Source organism: Ambystoma mexicanum, chromosome 6q, assembly GCF_040938575.1.
Source record: "Ambystoma mexicanum isolate Mex_15411 chromosome 6q, UKY_AmexF1_1, whole genome shotgun sequence".
Lineage (NCBI taxonomy): Eukaryota > Metazoa > Chordata > Amphibia > Caudata > Ambystomatidae > Ambystoma > Ambystoma mexicanum.
In genome coordinates, this window is record NC_090937.1 from 269,936,983 (window position 1) to 269,957,182 (window position 20,200).

General features: G+C 43.4%; 1 long non-coding RNA gene across 2 annotated transcripts in view; it reads left to right on the forward strand.

The window, feature by feature from the left end:
• LOC138515963 (uncharacterized) overlaps positions 1-17,634 on the forward strand; it is a 230,750-nt gene extending 213,116 nt beyond the window's left edge. The window contains exon 3 of one of the 2 annotated variants that reach the window (XR_011282186.1): positions 16,390-17,634. This is a non-coding gene — a long non-coding RNA (uncharacterized lncRNA). The remainder of the gene's footprint in view (positions 1-16,389) is intronic. The other variant, XR_011282187.1, reaches the window with a different exon arrangement.
• Positions 17,635-20,200: the final 2,566 nt, after the last annotated feature.

Below are 20,200 nucleotides of genomic sequence, written 5' to 3' on the forward strand. Positions count from 1 at the left end.
TGTGGTCCTTTATGGGCTGGAAGCTAAGCCCCTCCTTTGGTTTAGCAACTGGGAAAAATGGGAGGGCATTTTGTGGAACATTGTTCTTAGACTGCCCTTGAGCCTGCCCATGGGAGTCATCAGATTTGAATTGGGTCTACATTCCCTAAAGGCCAAAGCAGGATGGAAGTTGATTTCCCTTTATCGCCTCCTGATAATAGCTAAAGAGGGGTCGGTATATGCGGATATCAACTCGCATCTGGAAAAAAAAAGCTTGAATTGGTTTGAACACATGGGTAGAGGGTGAATTGGAAAATATAAAGACAAACAGCCAGACCCTAATATAGAATCCAGTGAAGATTAAGAAAGCCTGGGAGAAATGCACTGGATAGTCACAACTGATATTATGCGATCTTCAGCGCATCCAAGTCAATTTTTGATGGCTGACAAGAAGCAGGGTCATTTGGCAAAATACCTGGTAAATTTCCCAAATTGGAAGTTGCGGAAACAATTCTTTAGAGTGCACCTTAATGTGGTTCATACAGGTGAGATCCTGTACAGAAGAGGTCAGGGCTTTAATGCGATTGCTTTATGCAATGTATGCAAAAACCCCAAAGAGCAATCCTTAAAACATCTATTAATGGAATGTGAGCGAACCTGGGTGGTGAGACTAGTGCTTTTTGGAAGATTTGGGCTGGGAACGATACGCTTCCTGCCGGACATGTTCTGGGACAGATTGGTCTCAGGCCAAAATCAGGCTCTCTTAATTGCAGCAGTCCAGGTGTTAGAGAGAAGTCAGATAGAGATTTAAGAAGGTAGCTGTGAACCTAGGTGGGTTTAACCCATGAAGTTGAAGAAACTAAAGATCTCTGGAAGATTGACGGTAAAACCCCTAAAAATGCTAGTTACAAGTGGGAAGATGTTGTCATCAGTGATTAGAGGGAAAAGGGGAATCTAAAGGTGGACTCCTTTAGATTCTGTGGAGTTACTCCTACCCTGCCAAAATTTCTTTCCTTCTCTTTTGTATTTTTTCTTTCTTTTCTCTCTCCTTCTTTGCTTCTCTCCTTTTTTCACTTTTTAGTGTTAGTCTATACACAAATAGGATGGTTATATGTTTTTATTTGAATGTTTGTGTTCATACGTTTTGTAAATTAAGGTTTTTAAGTGATGGGATATTTTAGTTTTCAAGACTGCGAGTAACTTTAAGATTGCGAGTAACTTGGATATTTTTGTGATGATTATGCATATGAAATTTTGTAAAAGGTTATTTTAACCAAATACAACAAAAAAAAAGTATTGTGTGTCGGAGGTACCCAGGGCCATACTGCGTCGATAATCAAGGCAGGGAGAATCGCCAGATGCCGTGATACTGTCCTTGGCTCCAACACCAAAGCAGCATCAGTGAAATCAACACAGCCGGTAAATTGGAGAGACCGATAAAAGACCGGTCTGTGTTGAAGCCACGGTTGCAAGCGGCAACATTGTATGGCAAGCGCTGAAACGAACATTGTTCGAAAGGCGTGTGATAACCAACGCAAATAAAGTTGAACTGCAGATGAGTGATTGAACTTTGAAACCAAGATTCGATACCTTTGACAGAGTTGTCCGGCACTGCGTGTTTACTCAATCGAAGGTCTCTGCAAGGTATCCATCTGAGAGTTGACAAAAGTGAAAGAGTGGCAAAGGATTGTGAATCGAAGTGGTCCTGCGATGGGTCAAGCAAAATCCTGCGCACAGTCAAAAGTCTTCGATGTTGATACAGTAAAGAAAGTTTTTGGCAAAGTAGATCAAGTTGGTCCGTGCCCAGCAGAGGGAGATCAATTGAAAGTTTTGGGTTAAAGAAGTTGGTCCAGGCCCGGCAAAGGCAGATCAATTGAAAGATTTAGCTTAAAGCAAGTTTGTGTTCAAATAGATAAATTGGTCCGAGCCCGGGGGAGGGAGATTGATTGAAGATTTTGTGTCAAAGTGGATCTGAGCCCAGTGGAGGGGGATCCTAGGTAAATAGAAAAACACCTAAGAAAATGGTGTATTTGTGAAATACAAAAGTAAAGGAACTTTATTATTTGTTTGTTGCATCAGGCGAAGAGACTTTGAATGGCAAAGAGGCTTTGGCACAGAAGGCCATGATGTTGAAGTTGTGAACTGTGCCCTCGTGCTAGAGAAGCCAGAGACTGTTCTAAGCTCAAGTATGCCACCTTGTCCCTTGCTAAAAACGTGGGGAAGGGAAGCCTATGGCTTGAATATCCTGACGTATGATTTCTTGAACACTTTTCTTTGCATAACATGGCAATAGGTTTACCAGTATAGAGCATAGGCCCTTTTGTTTTGACAAGATACCACTAGAACTGCGTTATTATTATTTGATGGCCATAGCTTGCTCCCATCTTTAGATTTAGGATTAGATAGGTGTTTTTCAAACCCAAATGAAGTTCAATAAACACTTTGAACTATGGTCATTTGTGTCTGTCTAACTGGCGATACCGTGACTTCCTTATAATTGTGAGAAGCCTGAGGGTGTCTCACCCGCTAGTCCCCAGGGATCTGTCATCCAGGTGGCCAGGACTTGGCCATCGCTATTGGATCCAATTCCTGAGGGTGGACCAGTGCAGCAAGATCACCTGGACGAGGGGTCTTCGGAATTGGAAGTGGGACACCGGAGGGTGAGACGTGGTATAGCCTTCCCTATAACACCTTTTCCCCATCCTACCACGATACCTAGGAATTCAACCCCCTGCCCCTTTCCTGACACAAACACCTTCTCAAGGACAGTTCACAGTGAGCGACAATGGACTAATACCAGAGCCGTATACCTGACATATGCCAACACCACGGTCAGGCAAGGTCAGGCAATTATGGATCATTACACACACCTGACTTCCATCACACTTCCCCACACGGATAAAAGGCGAAGCATGAAAGCACACTCTGAGCGAGGCAAACCACAAGAGGAAACAGCAGTTCCAAGATGGCAGTTTAATACAAGGAGAAAGACAGTGAGACCAGAGAGAGTCGCAAGGAGGGAAATACTTGTGACCTCTAAAGACTGTTACTTTCGCGAGCCTTGGAAAGTAAGAAACCGAAGACCAGGAACTAAGGCTGATCAAACCTGCACAGTGTGTGGGAGGTACCCGGGGCTGTCCCGCGTCGATAACTAAGGGAGGGAGGAGCGATTGCTGTTGTGGTTCTGTCCATGGCTCCTACAACAAAGAGTGGTCAGAAAAGACAGCACAGGCGGTGAGTCGAAGAGACTGATACCAAACCAGCTTGTGTTTTGAACCAAGGTTGCAAGCAGCAACGTTGTACAAAGAGAACAGTGTGGGAGGCGTTTGCAAAGAGCGACGCAGATATATTTGGAACCAAAGAAGTAAATTAACTTTGTGTTGCATTTTAGGAGGCAACCCAAGATTCCATCACAGAGTGGTCCGGCGCCACAAAGGCGCTCATTCAAAGGTCTCTGTTAGGTATTCAACTGATGCTGACTGTGAGAAAAAAGAATACTGAGATCGAAGTGGTGATGCAACGGGCATTGCTAAATCCTGTGCACAGTCAACAGTCTTTGACAGTTTAAAGTACATCACGACTGGTCTGAGCCTGGCTGAGGGAGACTAATCGAGTGAAAGAAAGGGATCTGAGCCCGACCTGAGGGGCATCCGGGGTGAACTGTGAGTCAACCGAGAAGGAATTATTTAAACTTTTATTTGAAAGAGAACTGAGCCCGGAAGAGGGGGATCCAACGTTGAACTTTTGTTTGAAAGGGATCTGAGCCCAGAAGAGGAGGATCCAACGTTGAACTTTTGTTTTTAAAGGGATTTGAGCCCGGAAGAAGGGGATCCAACTTTGAACTTTTGTTTGAAAGGGATCTGAGCCCAGAAGAGGAGGATCCAACCTTGAACTTTTGTTTGAAAGGGATCTGAGCCCAGAAGAGGAGGATTCAACGTTGAACTTTTGTTTTTAAAGGGATTTGAGCCCGGCTGAGGGGGATCCAGGGTGAACACCCAAATTAAATACTGGATAAGGAAAATAACGTTTTGTGTTGTTTTTGTATACCAGGCCCTCTGAGTCAAGACACTGGCAAGAAGTAAAGAGATTTGGAGACAGAAGGTCTTGAACTGTGAAAATGGAAATGTACCCTCATGCCGCAGAAGCCAGAGTGTGTGCTTTGCTCGAGTGAACCGTCTTGTCCCGTGCTGAAAACATGGGCAAGGGAGGCCAACGGCCCGAACATCCAGACTTATCATTTTGTGAACACTTCTTTCATTTTCATGAACATCTCCCCACATTATTTGTAAATTAGTAGTAAGGATTGGCAATAGTTTTTTTTAGTATAGACCCTTTTAATTTGACAAGATTCCACTAGGACTGCATTATTATTATTTGATGGTCGTAGCTTGCTCCCATCTGTAGATTTAGGTTTAGATAGGTGTTTATCTCAACCTTTGTGAAAGTTCAATAAACACCCTAGAATTGTGGTCACTTGTGTCTGTCTTACTGTTGATACCATGCCTTCCTTACACAATGCCTAGAAAAATAATTTAATTGAAGTAATTCCTGGGTATACCATCAAGCAGAATACTGCTGTTAATGCTGAGTTGTTCAAGATAAAGGGGAGAGGGTGGTTATTTTCTATCAATTTTTATGTTTTTTAAGTTGCCCATTGAATGTGAGAAAGGTACACTTTTACATGGTAATTAAATTAAATCATCAGTGAAGGGGATCTAGGCTACATAAATGTTGTACCTACATTTTCCTTTCTACAAGCCATTTACATACATGAAGGTCCAGTCGTTTGTTGCAATTGAGTTTTATACAATGCTGCTGAAATTCATGACATGTTTTATTGAGTAAGGGGGATGGTATATAGTTGCAGTAAAGGGGAAGTAGAAAGAATTGTATAAGCAGGATGTTTTAAATAATTTGTTTTGTTATAACAAATGAACGTCTTATCCTGACCCCTCATGAATTAGTATCAGTAGTGCATGTGAGCACAAGGTAAACAAAGCATATGAGTTGTGATGTGTAGGTTATAAAAGTTTCTATGTTCATGACTGTAGCATTGAAAACTGAAGTCACTAGTGGGATGATTATTTTTGATCATTGCAGTAAAATTTCATAGATGTATAACTAGCTTATCTTTAAATTGATTCAATTATTTCTATTTGATAAATAAATATGCCTTCTGTGAATCCCTGTGTGGTTTCTATGTTCTGAAAGGGGAGGGAAGCTGTAAGGAATCAATGTTATTAAATTGGGGATGCAAGATGAAAAAGTTCCCAAGGTGTGGGAACTCCTGTCCCCTGAACACGATCTGTGGCTGGAATCCAGCCAAGCTGTTTAAAACAGAGTTATTTACATACCTCTCAAAGGTAATCTGCTTGTATAATGGTAAATCCTAGATGAAACACATACATTTTAGGCAAAAAAATGGTAATAGTTATAGAAAAAACTTTTTCAATGAGTTCCTTTGTTCTTCACAAAATCTCCTTTAATGAGAGACCCAACGAGTTTTGAGCAGGAACGCTCTTCATCAGGGGTTCTTACGTGTGAAGTGTAAACTGCAATGTAATAATAAAGAGGAGGGTTTCAATGGACTAGTGGTACATCATTAAATTTGAACAGTCTCTCTGTGTATACAAAATAACTAAAGCATCGAAAGTTTGATAAATCACCTTATAAATCAGAAGGTATCAGAATTGTTCTGTATTCGTGTGCAACAAACCTGCATGTTCAAAGACTGCTCATCCGATTTGCCAAAAGAGCTACAAAATTGAATAATAACAGAATACTAAGTGCTAAAGGTTGAGAACATGTGATATTTGTACAATTGTTTCACAATCGCGTTATAATAATCACCCACGTTGTGGTTTCACCAGCCAGGGGGGATATGCCTCGCCTTGTCTCATATGTGGGGTGATTAAACTCGGAGTTAGTTGGAACACCGTTCTTGAAAATGCGGTTGCGATAGGTGTCTGACCAGAAACGTATGTACAAGATAGGCTGTGTTGTTGTATGGTCATATGTGTTACAGAAACAGTAATTCACAGGAGTTTAGTTGGACTTACAGTTAGATGCGTCGTCTGCCGTCATTTCTCGGGGACGTGTGACATCTGTCTTGTGCGAGTGGCCGTGGTAACAATCTGACCTATAATGTTTATGAAAGATAAGCTATAGTCTATAGTCATCTGGTGTGTTGTGGAAAATGTGTCAAATGAAAGATCTAATGGACTTACAGTTCAAGGCTCTATATGTTGCGGTGTATGGAACCAATGTAAAGCCGCTGGCAGTGTTGCTATAAACCAACCAGGCGTGTGGCATGATGACGTCACTACGCTCGTTGGTCCGTTCTGTCTAATCAGAATGTTCCCGCCAGCTGTGGCTAGTATCTGAAAAGCAATAATGCTAATCTGAAAGACTAAAAGTGATTGCCAGTGTGAAATCCTGTCTCTTGTGTAATGGCGGTTGTGGGAGGAGCACCCTGTAAGGGTGTTAGATGTCAGGAATCAAATATGGGGCAAAGGAAGGCGTTTTTTGTATCCAAAAGGGCGCTAAGTAGTTAAAGACTACACTTCCCAGCATTATGTAGTCCTTAGCGTTCGCGCGGCACGCCAGCTGGTTCTGATTGTGGGCTGGTCTGCTTGCTTAAAAAACCGCCACCGCTCGTGCCTCAGTGCAGGTAATTACAGATTGTCTGCACGGGCGGCGGCTGCTGAGGACAAGATGATATGCAGGAACGCTGAAACGCCGGAGGACTGAGAAGCTGTATCCCGGGCCGCAACGGTGCATTTCTCTACTGAAAACCACAGCGCCCGGCTGCGGCGTTGAACGGCTTCGTTCTTGGTGTTGGGCATTGATCTTCAGGGTCCGGATGTCCTATTAGGCGTCCGGACCGTCAGTTAAGTTACTCATGCTATTTGCATATTAATGAGCGTATTGCCTGAATGATGTGATGCCACGAAAAGAGAGAGCGTGTGAAGGAACACGCTATTTCTTGTGTGAACAGCTCATGCTTGAACACGCCATCTAATTTCTGAATAAGCTAACTGCTAACACTGGCTATTATTCGTTTTACAACAAGGGAATCACATAGAGCTAAAATATGATTTCAGAGAACAACCAGAGGACATGTGCTTAGTATTTGTGAACCCATGTTTGTTGCTTCAATGTGCCCCTTGGGCCATGAGTCTCGTACATTCATTTGTCCGTGCCATTCTGCTTGTCTGCAACCCCCTACGTTTCAAGAGTGCTTTCAAAAGGGTTTCCGTCTTATGTCAAGTCTAAGTTGCTAACATTCATTTGTTGTGTTGTACGCAAGGGTGGTGTTTCATAAGAACATTGCTAAAAATATAAAGAGCTTGCTACGAAATGTACTAAGGTCATTATGGGTATATGAGGTTAGGATACTGGTATAGGAGTAAGATACAGGTTTCAGGAGCATTGACCTAATAGGTATTATTATTGCTATGTATTTTCTTGTTATGTTTTCCTCTCCTTTCCTTTGTCAATCCACCCCCTTTCCCTAATCCGTCTTCCCCCCATTGGCTGCCACGTGGTTCCCTGTGATATTATATTCAGGCGCCCGTGCCAACCACGGTGGGAGGGTAGATCTATTCGGCTTCTGTGGTTCGGGAGAGGGGGTTGAGTACCCTATTCCCTTGTGAGTTTGACAGAATTACCTGCCCCCGATTGCGGGGTAATTGAACCACCCAGGCCAAATGGATACGAATCCTCCCTCTTTAGCGGATGTGCTAAAAGCACTGCAAGATATACAAATAGAGTTAGTGCAGGCTAGACAGGAATCCAGTACGTTGAAAGCCCAAGTACAGGGGTTGGTAGCACAGAGCACCCCTCTGGATGGGGCAGGAACCTCTACACGAGGTCAAACGGGTAGAACCACCCCTACAGTAGTTGTGCAGTCCCCTAGTAGTGTGCCATTAGCGGCACCAGAAAGATTCACAGGAGACCCTAAGAAATATATGACATTCTTGATACAATGCCGACTGCACTTTTTGTGTAAACCTACGGCTTTTGAGACCGTACAGGCTAGAACCGCATTTGTTATTTCTTATTTAACTGGTGATGCGGCAGCTTGGGCAATGCCTTTGGTACAGAAGGATGATCCTTTATTGTATAATTGGGATGGTTTCTTGGGGGAATTTGGAAGACTGTTTGATCGTCTGGAAATTTCCCTGGCTCAAGACAAAGAATTAATAGCTTTAAGACAAGGAACTAGGGACTTGGTATCGTATGTTACTCAATTTAACAGGTTAGTGATTGAAACAGATTGGCCTGAGAATAAACAGACGGTGTTGTTCTACCAAGGGCTGAAAGAGGAATTAAAGGATGCTATTGCCCAAGTAGAACCTCAACCCAGTACATGTACAGCAATGATTGATTTAGCCCTAAGACTGGATCATCGGATTGGAGAGCGTAGGGGAGAGAAGAAAAGACCAGAAGTGTTGCCCTTTACCAGATTAGATTGGGGTAAGGGGAACAGGAATATAGAAGCAGAGCCTATGCGGATTGGTGGAGTAAGGGGGCCATTGTCTACTGCAGAGAAGGAGCAACGTAAGGCTAATAACTTGTGCCTTTATTGTGGACAGCCAGGACATTATATTAGGACATGCCCGAATACTCCAAAGAAAGGAGCAGGTGTGGATAGAAAACAGGGGGAGACGGGAAAAGGATTGGGCCGGCCTTAGGGGGAACTCAGGCGACAGGCCCAGAACAAACTAGGTTCCCCAATTGGATAGCAAATACGACAGGGAAAAGAAATTCACATTTGTACATTTTGGTAACGTTGTTTTTTGCCTGTGCAAAACAGTTCGTGTCTGCCATGGTGGATTCTGGAGCCACGGGTAATTTCATTGACATTGGACTGGCAAAAAGGTTGGATTTACCGTTAAGAGAAAAATCTCAGGTTGAGGGGGTGCTATCAGTGGATGGATCACCCTTAGTTTCGGGGCCCATTTGTCAACAAACTCAGCCCATTGTAATGAGGTGTGAGTCTGGACATGTAGAGGAAATTGTATTTGATTTAATAGCGGCACCTCAGTTTGGACTCATTTTGGGCATGCCTTGGTTACTTTAGCACAATCCCAGGATTGATTGGATTAAGCGAGAGGTGGTGTTTGCAGGGGTGGAATGTGAGGGTCACATGGAGGAAGAAGTTAGACATGCATTATATTTGGCAGACCAGGTGGCAGAACCACAAATGGTGGGAGCAATGGCTGTGGATATCCCAAATCAGTACCATGATTTAGCTAAAGTCTTTGGCAAAGGGGGAGCAGACAGGTTACCACTCCATAGACCCTATGATTGCGTGATTGATTTGGAACCAGGAGCTAAGTTGCCATGTAGTAGAATCTACGCTCTGACTGAAAAAGAGAACCAGCATTTACGAGAATATCTAGATGATATGTTAAAGAAGGGATTTATTAGACATTCCACCTCACCAGTTTCATCACCATTATTCTTTGTCCCAAAGAAAGAGGGCACTCTTAGGACATGTATTGATTATAGGGCGTTGAATAAGGTGACAGTAAAAAACAGGTACCCCTTACCTTTGATTTCAATGTTATTGGACCAAGTGAAAACGGCAATGATTTACACCAAATTAGACTTGAGAGGGGCCTATCATTTGATTCGCGTTAAGGAGGGTGATGAGTGGAAGACAGCCTTTAGGACTAAGTTTGGTTTGTTCTAATATCTTGTTATGCCTTTTGGATTGTGTAACGCTCCTGCAGCATTTCAATATTTTATGCAGGAGGTGTTGAGTGAGTTCCTAGATGTGTTTGTCATAGTGTATATTGATGACATTTTGATCTATTCATCTTCTGAAGAGCAACACATAGAGCATGTGAGGGCAGTGTTGAAGAAATTACAAGACTATCAGTTGTATGTAAAACTAGAAAAATGTGCCTTCCATACCACCCAAGTCGAATTTCTTGGTTTTATTTTGACTCCTTCTGGTATTGTAATGGACAAAAAGAAGGTGCAAGCAGTTACTGAATGGCCAGCGCCTCAATGCATTAAGGATATCCAATCCTTTATGTGTTTTGCAAATTTTTACAGGCAATTTATTTACAATTTTTCACAAATTATTACACCTATTACTAAAATGTTAAGAAAGGCCACTAAATTTTGTTGGACCTCTGAGGCAGAAGTAGCTTTTCAGGAGTTAAAGAAAGCATTCACGTCAGCTCCAGTTCTGAGACACCCTAACACAGAGAAACCATTTCAAGTAGAAACTGATGCCTCCAATGTGGCTGTTGGGGCAGTATTGTCTCATAAGGATGAAGAAGGAGTGTGGCATCCAGTGGCTTTCTACTCTCATAAGCTTACCAGTTGTGAACAAAATTATTCTATTACGGATAAAGAGTTATTGGCAATTAGAGCAGCCTTTCTGGAGTGGCAACATTATTTGTTGGGGGCCAAACATCAGGTTACAGTGGTCACAGATCATAAGAACTTACAATATTTCAAGACAGCACATTCATTGAGTCCTAGGCAGTTACGGTGGTCACAGTACTTTAATGAGTTTAATTTTGTGGTTACTTTCAGACCAGGAAGAAATAATGCTAAAGCTGACGCTTTATCTAGGCAGCAAAATCTGGACAGCAGTATAACAGAAGTTAAGACCATCATTCTGGTGGAAAAAGTAGTAGGAGCGGTAATGACTCAATTAGTGAAACAAGTAAAACAAGAAATGAAAGGAAAGAAAAAGATGGAGTGGGGAGGGGTGAATCCCGCGGAAACATTTCATAATGGTCTCCCCTATTATGCAGGGAAATTGTATTTACCAACACATGCCTTGCAAAGAAAAGTGTTACAATGGTGTCACAATTCCCCTCTAGCCGGACATTCTAGAAGCAAAAAGACACAAAGTATGTTGGAAAAGTATTTCTGGTGGCCAGGATTAAGACAAGACTCTATTAAATACATTCAAGAGTGTGAAACATGTGTACAAAGTAAATCAGATCATACTAAGAAAGCAGGTTTACTCCAACCTTTACCCACACCGGAAAAGGTTTGGACACATATATCTATGGATTTCATTACTGATTTGCCTCCAGATGACCAGTACGACACAATCTGGGTGGTAGTGGATTATTTATCTAAACAAGCCCATTTCGTGCCTTGTATAGGTATTCCGGCAGCGGGGAAATTGGCAGAGTTGTTCTTACAAAATGTGGTCAGATTACATGGTCTACCTAAAAGTATTGTATCAGATAGAGGCCCTCAATTTACTTCCAAATTTTGGCGTGCTTTCTGTCAGATGTTAGGAATCGACTGTGCGTTGTCCACCAGTTATCATCCACAAACGGATGGACAAACAGAGAGAGCAAATCAGACGCTTGAACAGTATTTGTGCTGTTAATTAAATGATGGCAGAGAGTCTTGGGTACAATCTTTATGGTTGGCGGAGTTCACGTACAATAATACTGACCACGTTTCGTTGGGTATGGCTCCAAACGAATGTTTGTATGGTGAAACACAGAATATGTTACCAGAGCATTTACCGGACATGGAGCATATTCCTATGCTTCAGGATAGAAAAAAGTTACTTCTACACATCAGACAGAAGGCACAAGCTAATTTAGAACAGGCTAAAGAACAGTATAAAAAATATGCAGACAAAAGAAGGAGAGAGGCTCCTTTGTATAAGGTGGGAGATAAGGTATGGCTGGCTACTCACAATTTGCCTTTGAAAGGACCTCGTAAATTTGCCCCTAAATTCATTAGACCATACGAGATTGTGAAATGTATATCTAAGGTAGCGGTCAAATTGAAGTTGCCTCAAACCCTGAAGATACATCCAGTGTTCCATGTGTCTTTGCTTAAACCCGCAGCTCCCGGGACACGAGTGCAGAGACCACCAGCAATTATCAAGGATGGGCAGATGGAATTCGAAGTGAAGAAGATATTGGACTCCCGACGGAGACAGAATCAATTATGGTATCTTATTCAATGGACAGGGTATGGACCTGAGGATTGTTCATGGGAACTGGCTAGTGCGGTCCATGCACCTAGATTGGTACGCTTATTTCATTTACAACATCCGGAGAAAGCAAAACTTGGAAAGGGCCCTAAGAGAGGAGGTACTGTCAGGAATCAAATATGGGGCAAAGGAAGGCATTTTTTGTATCCAAACAAGGCGCTAAGTAGCTAAAGACTACACTTCCCAGCATGCTTTAGGAATTATGTAGTCCTTAGCGTTCCCGCGGCACGCCAGCTGGTTCTGATTGTGGGCTGGTCTGCTTGCTTAAAAAACCGCCGCCGCCCGTGCCTCAGTGCAGGTAATTACAGATTGTCTGCACGGGCGGCGGCTGCTGAGGACACGATGATATGCAGGAACGCTGAAACGCCGGAGGACTGAGAAGCTGTATCCAAGGCCGCAATGGTGCATTTCTCTACTGAAAACCACAGCGCCCGGCTGCGGCGTTAAACGGCTATGTTCTTGGTGTTGGGCATTGATCTTCAGGGTCCGGATGTTCTATTAGGCGTCCAGACCGTCAGTTAAGTTACTCATGCTATTTGCATATTAATGAGTGTATTGCCTGAATGATGTGATGCCACGAAAAGAGAGAGCGTGTGAAGGAACACGCTATTTCGTGTGTGAACAGCTCATGCTTAAACACGCCATCTAATTTCTGAATAAGCTAACTGCTAACACTGGCTATTATTCGTTTTACAACAAGGGAATCACCTAGAGCTAAAATATGATTTCAGAGAACAACCAGAGGACATGTGCTTAGTATTTGTGAACCCATGTTTGTTGCTTCAATGTGCCCCTTGGGCCATGAGTCTCGTACATTCATTTGTCCATGCCATTCTGCTTGTCTGCAACCCCCTATGTTTCAAGAGTGCTTTCAAAAGTGTTTCCGTCTTATGTCAAGTCTAAGTTGCTAACATTCATTTGTTGTGTTGTACGCAAGGGTGGTGTTTCATAAGAACATTGCTAAAAATATAAAGAGCTTGCTACGAAATGTACTAAGGTCATTATGGGTATATGAGGTTAGGATACTGGTATAGGAGTACGATACAGGTTTCAGGAGCATTGACCTAATAGGTATTATTATTGCTATGTATTTTCTTGTTATGTTTTCCCCTCCTTTCCTTTGTCAATCCACCCCCTTTCCCTAACTCCGTCTTCCCCCCATTGGCTGCCACGTGGTTCCCTGTGATATTATATGCAGGCGCCCGTGCCAACCACGGTGGGAGGGTCGATCTATTCGGCTTCTGTGGTTCGGGAGAGGGGGTTGAGTACCCTATTCCCATGTGAGTTTGACATTAGAGCTGGTTGTAATAATGGCATTATGTTGTCATCTCTATCATAGAGATATCTTGTCAATAAACTACATTGCAGGGAAATGCGGGTCAAGGGTCAGAATAAGGACCGGGAAGTGCCCAGCAAGTAAATATAGAATAAAAATTGGGAAGTTCCCGGTGTGTCAATCGGGGTCAGACATATCATGGCATTGAATGATGTTGTGGGAGGGATGACTCTCTCGTTGTGTATTGTGTGGAGGTTCGTCTGATAAGACTTAAATGAGGGATATGTGTGATAGCAATATTCTGAGGGAAAAAAAACACTATGGGCCTCCTCACGAGTTGGGCGGTAACCCGTAAATCCGGTGGAAATGGTATTAGCGCCGCCAATACCGCTCCGCCGGATCACGACTGCAAATCCCAGCCACACAATCACAGCCGGTGCTAGCACAGCCGGCTGTAATACCGCCGGCTGTAATAACGCCGGCAACCAAACGTGCTATCAAAGAGCAATCACAAGTACAGCGTTGGTGCTGTTAGCGCCAGAAAACTGGTGGTAAAACCGCCAAAAATACCCCCGGCCAAATGCTGAAGGTAAAAGAACACATGAGACAGCAAGAAGGCCCCAGTTGAAAACAATGCACACCAGAGGCCTACAAAAGACCCACCCATGCATGATTGGCTGCCTGAGCCTGGCTCAGCAGTGTGAATGAGAGAGAGATATATTTGGGACCTCTCACTGACTAGAATTATTGAGACTCAAGCGCTTAACTCTCCCAAGAACCACCCCACCTTAACCCGCTCAAACACAAATATCTGCCTTGTCCTGATAATTGTTCAGCTTAGCCACCTGACTCTTGCTCGTTGTGGGACAACCTGCAGGAGCCTTGTGGGCTTGTGCCACTTGCTGTGCTTCCTGTGTAGGCTCCTGTCTCCTCCTCGTCCTCAGGTGCACTTTTGTCCAACCACGGGACATGGCTGGCAAGGGTTCCGGCTCCACTACTCCCCTATTACTCCTCACTTATGCAGCACAGGGGCCGGAGCAATCAGGCGACCATCTTGTCTGTGCCCATTGTTTTGTCTAGGACAACATCGAGTACATTTAAGTGTGCCTGAAAAAACATACATTGGTTTATTTGGAAGACTACAGTTATAATTGGAAGCTAAAATGTCGCAAGCAAAAAGATAGTGAAGGTAGAAAGTGTTTTTGTTACATTTTGAATCTTTGTAGGACTATAAACCCAGGAACTCTGAGATGTAGCAGAATCTAGATTAACAGCTTGTCTGAAACTTGTATCACTTGTTTCAAAATCATATTCTCTTGTATTGCTGACATGCGCAGCTGATGCACCTATTTTGTTTTACTTGAGTTTCCAAACAATGGTCATTGTTGCCATTTGTACGACCACTCTTGACTCATTTCTTTAACGGAATCGGTCGCAAATTCCCCCTGTGAGGCAGGCATTTCTTTTTTGAGACAAAAGAAGCATGCATCCGGTTTCCCTACTGAGGAACTAGGAGACAGCTCACAATTGTAAGTTACAACTTGAGTTGCAATAATGCAGTTGTCACTTCTACTTCCCACTTCATCTGTGTTAACTGCCGGTGGTTTCAAGAGTCTATCTTGTAAACGACTCTCTGGTAAGCCAAGGCTAACCGTACCCAGATCATCTTTCGAAATGGTACTTTCATTTTCATATTTCCTTTTTTATAAGGCATTTTTTCATTAGGTATGACCACGGATCCACTCGCACTTTCAGTAAATATCAGATTCTCGTCTGTGTTGGTAGGGGTTCGAACGAACAGAACTGTGGAAATCTAAAGCAATGACGGCTAGATTTCCATTTGAGCTTCTTTCTTTGCAATGCTCCGCATTTCTCTCTGCAATCATGCAGTTGTCACTTCCACTTCCCTCTTCATCTGTGTTAACTGCCAGTGGTTTCAAGAGTCTATCTTGTAAACGACTCTCTGGTAAGCCAAGGCTAACTGAATCCAGATCATCTTTCGAAATGGTACTTTCATTTTCATATTTCCTTTTTATAAGGCATTTTTTCATTAGGTATGACCACAGATCCACTCGCATCTTCAGTAGATATCAGATTATCGTCTGTGTTGGTGGGGGGTCGAACGAACAGAACTGTGGAAATCTAAAGCAATGACGGCTAGATTTTCATTTGAGCTTCTTTCTTTGCAATGCTCCGCATTTCTCTCTGCAATCATGCAGTTGTCACTTCTACTTCCCTCTTCATCTGTGTTAACTGCCGGTGGTTTCAAGAATCTATCTTGTAAATGACTCTCTGGTAAACCAGGGCTAACGTATCCAGGTCATCTTTCGAAATGGTACTTTCCTTTTCATATTTCTTTTTTATAAGGCATTTTTTCATTAGGTATGACCACGGATCCACTCGCATCTTCAGTAGATATCAGATTCTTGTTCTTATTGGTTGCATTAAGTGTCTTGGCATCATGCTTTATTTCTTTTGTATGTGTAGGAGAAGAAACAGCCATGTACTTAACATTGTATTGAGTTCTGCACTGGTTGAAATGTGGTGTCTTGTAGCAGCTAATGTCACTGGTCCGCAATGGGTGTAAGTCATCTATTAACTGGGATTCTGAAGAGACATCCTCTTCTAACATCTGGACATTCATCTCACTTTGCTTTTTTTCAGATATTGCCCCTAATTCAGCTTTTATCTCACATACACGATGGTGACCATCCTCTGCTAGCCGCATGTGAACTCACAGCCTTGTTTCCTTTTGTATCATACAAAGGAAAAGTACTGGGAGATCAACTGATTTCCGGGAATGCTCATCAGATTCTCACAGACTCCTGGGCTCTTCCTCTATGCCCAGGGAAACGAGCAACTCATTAGGCTCACTAAAGGGATTGCAGCGTCTTTGGGCTAGCTTGTCATTACTCTGTCTCCCTGATATAAAGACTAAACTGTGTACTAGTGTTGCAGCAACCAGTAATGTAGAGACTGTAAAGCAAAAGAAGAAATGTAATGTGCTTAATGTTAAATAAAAGCATAAATCTGCGTATGTGACTTATGCGACAAATGTTTCCTAAGAGACGCTTAAACATATCTAAAGAATGCAATCTTAAATGAACAGAGCACTAACACTCTGACATACTGATTTCAGCCTTTATTTATTTAGTGCATACCTTCACCATCTCCTTAAATGGCACTTGGAATGTCATGCAAGCACAGAACTGACCATCTCGACTACATCTACAAGCCAGAGCTAAGTAGCGTTGTTTATTCATCTATGCATAACGTATGTGCATACCAATGTAACTTGTATGAGTCACAACTGTCTCTGCGCACTGAATGGCCATAATTAATGTGTTATATGCATGCCGCACAGTAGTGAAGCACGCATTGGGTAAGGTGTTGGGCAGTCTCTTGTCTCAACATAGTGTCATGGTAATGAAGTTTGTGTGATGCGCACGGCCTCACGAGGACAGAGATTTATTAACTGTCATGAAATCATTGGAGGAGAAGCAGAAGTCGTCGAGGAGCATTTCTCCAGCATGGAGTCTGGCATGGATTCAGATGCTTCTGAATATTCCCAGTCGTCAGGCTGGGAATCCTCTGTAAAAGGAAAAACGATTTCACTTTTGTTTATAAACAGTCTTTCTCCTATAAACCAATGACTTCTTATACTGAGGATTCCCAGCCCGACGACAGGGAATATTCATGAGCATGAGTACCAACTTTGGTTGGGATGATAAATGTATGTAAATATGTTCTCTGTAAAGCCCTTTCTTTCCACACCCTCTACCTAACTCTCTTTCCGGTTACCCTACCTCCCTGTGCCTATCCAATCGAATGGACCCTAACCCACTAACCCGGACGGGTTAAACCTTAGAACTTTGGTAGACAGGGTGCTGAAGCACCTCAGGGGAACAGACCCCAAGAACTGTGAGATTAGGCTCACAATTTATTTTGTGATTTGCAGCGGGATACCTGGGCCTGCACTTGCAGACCATTGTGCTTACTGTGATGACATGTACATTGTAATTTTGAATTTCAAATTAATATTATAAATATATGTGCCTTGATACACCATTTGCTGTATAGGCGCATTATAAATACCCAATGAAATATTGATAAATATGTTCATGGTGTCATACGTTACATTTTGGTGGCTATTGTATGCATCTTTGTTGAGCCTTATGTTTTTCATCTCTTTACACTTACAGAGAAGTCATCCTCATTGGAGCATTCAGCGTTGGCTTGTGTGGGTGACCTGCATTTCGCACCAATGTGCTTCTGAGTGCCATTGCTTCGAAGTTGTCAAAAGAAAATGTTCTTGATGACCTTTGTAATTTATTTTCTGTTAATACATATTTCATTGTAAGAATAAAATAAAATAATCAGCGTAAAACTTAATTGCTTCTCTACTACTTTGATTCTTTGTGTTAACATTGATCAAATCAGCGTAACTTCAAATGGCCTTCAACTATACAGAATGTGGGCCAATAAAGCAAATGGGGGCTTGTAAATCTATGCTTGCTGACAGGAGCAACAGAGTGGGATGGAACATCACATACTGTTCAGTAGGAACTATTTTGCTGTGCCTTGAAACTTCATCCTGGAGAACTCATTGGTAGTGCTAAAGAAGATATAATTCATAAGCTATACAGTATATATAATTTGAATCCGTTTTATGACACTCAACATTTTTTACTGGGGTGTATGTCTAGGCAAGCAGCAGAACACTCTTGGGCCCCTATTGTTAGGTTATTTGGCATTTATATAGCGCTCTATATATCATTGGCATGACCTCAAAGTGGTGGTAGGTTGAACGCCCTCAGGGACCACAGTCCAGGTCAGTTGAGAGAGTAAGTGTCGTGGGGTGCATGGGTGCACCAGTTATGTGTGCAGTTGATGTAATTGCCTGATGGTAACAGTTTGTCATGGGATATAGCTGCGTTGTATTAGAGTGATGAGGTGTTTGTGGGGTAGTGGTCGTATGTGAGCAGCTAGACAGAATTAATTGAGGGGTATAGGTGCACTCTAATTGTGTGATGGTGTAGAGTAGAGAGTAAACATACTGATATGATATGATATGATGTTTCATCCACACAGCGCCTAAGCGCAATGCTCTTCAAATGCGTCCGATGACAAGGGAGGGAAAGAGGAAGAATGCAAAGACACTCCCACAGGGCATGAACAGCACAAATGTGAAGACTGCACTCGGTCTAGAGACACCTAGAGAGTGCAGGTGTTAGTACACAGACAGGAGGGCATGCCTGGGAAATGTAAATGAGGACCGGAGGGGTTTGGTACACAGCGGCATCGCAGGGGGCTGAGGGTAGGGGCAAACGGCAACATCATGCAGGGGGACAGAGGGTACAGAGGGACATCACGGGACCAGAGGCGCTGGGGGTATACCGCGAAATCAAGGGCGACGAGAGGGGGCTGGGCGCACACAGGGACAACATGGGACACGAAAGGGGCATGGGGTAGACAGCGATATCTTAGGGGACCAGGCGAGAAGCTGGGGGCATCACACTGGACCGGAGGTTGTTGGACGGGCAGTGACGAGATGGGAACCAGGTGGTCTGGGCACACAGTGAAACGTTGGGAACTAAGGGGCTGAGGGCACACAGTGACGATGAGGGAAATAAGGGTGGGGGTACACAGCGACAACTGGCGGATAGTAGGTCAAAAAACTCATATCAGTTAAGACTAGTGATCTGACCAATCAGGGAGGTGGGCGGGCTGTGAGACAGGCGGGGATCAGGAAGAGGAAGCTGGTGGGCAAGGCAGAGGGAGGGATTCACTGAGGCAGGGAGCACAGATTAATACAATTAAATGGCAAAACAGGCTCAGAGGAGCTTTTAGATGCTTTCCACTCATCTCGTTTTCACAGAGCGATTATTTCCCAAAGCAAAGACATTGGGTAATAATTGTATTATCGCTGTGTGGCAACTAACCAACGATCCACGACTATTCTCAGATAAGCCTGCCGCTGCGTTCATGTTACCAAAATTGAACAAGGTTTATAATGGGCTTATGTTTCCAATCCGTTCAGATCCCTTATGGTGTACTAGAGGTTGTTGGGTTGTTTCATGGTTTAGAAACCAATATTCATCCCTGCACCACTGGTGCACCGGAAGTTGATTTGCCAACTATGATTCTATGAAGGCTACTTGCCTCCGGAACTAATACAGTTTTGTCTGCTGGGAGCAGTTAATGATTGCCAGGTAAAGGAGGAGTGCTGCAGTCGGAAAGGGTTTTGAGTACAGAGGCAGTCAGGCACATACGATGTGGCCTTGAGGGATGCAAGGATGGCAGTGAGTGTCTCCAATTGTCCAGATAGCTGCGGTTTTGCGAGATGGGATGTGTAGTGTGCAGTCAGTTGTAGCGTTGGTTTCAGAATGAGTGTAATTGTTTCAGTGAGGGGAGGAGGGACAGGACATCTCATCAATGGTGTGATAATTGCATGAGAGGGAAGACGCACTTTTCACCTGGTGTGTGATACTTAGCAACACTTTATGCGCCAGGTTCCCACACAGTCCCCAGGCGGTGTTTGAGCACAAATCCGGAGAACCCCCAACCAGCCCTCTGCAAGAATGTTTATGTGTTACCCATACCCTGCATCAAGTACTCCCAGGGCGTTAAGTGGGGTAAGAAAGTAAGGGGGTGGGCTCTCATTTGGGGGCGTGTCTTGCATGAGGGCCATGGTCTAATACCGGAATGGGGTGGCCTACCTACGAACTTTTTTAAAATGGTGTGCCCTGCTAACTAAGTACATATCACAACACAGTGTGCTTGCTACATTCCTTAAAGTATTAGAAATCAATGCTCCATATCATTACTTATTGGACCCTCACAAAAGGGCAGTTGTTTTATTAGCAGGTTCATTAGCATCCCATTACGTAGTTTGGGCAAGACAAACCCTTCAAAGGCACTACTCATCTCCTCTGTCGGGCCCTGGAAGG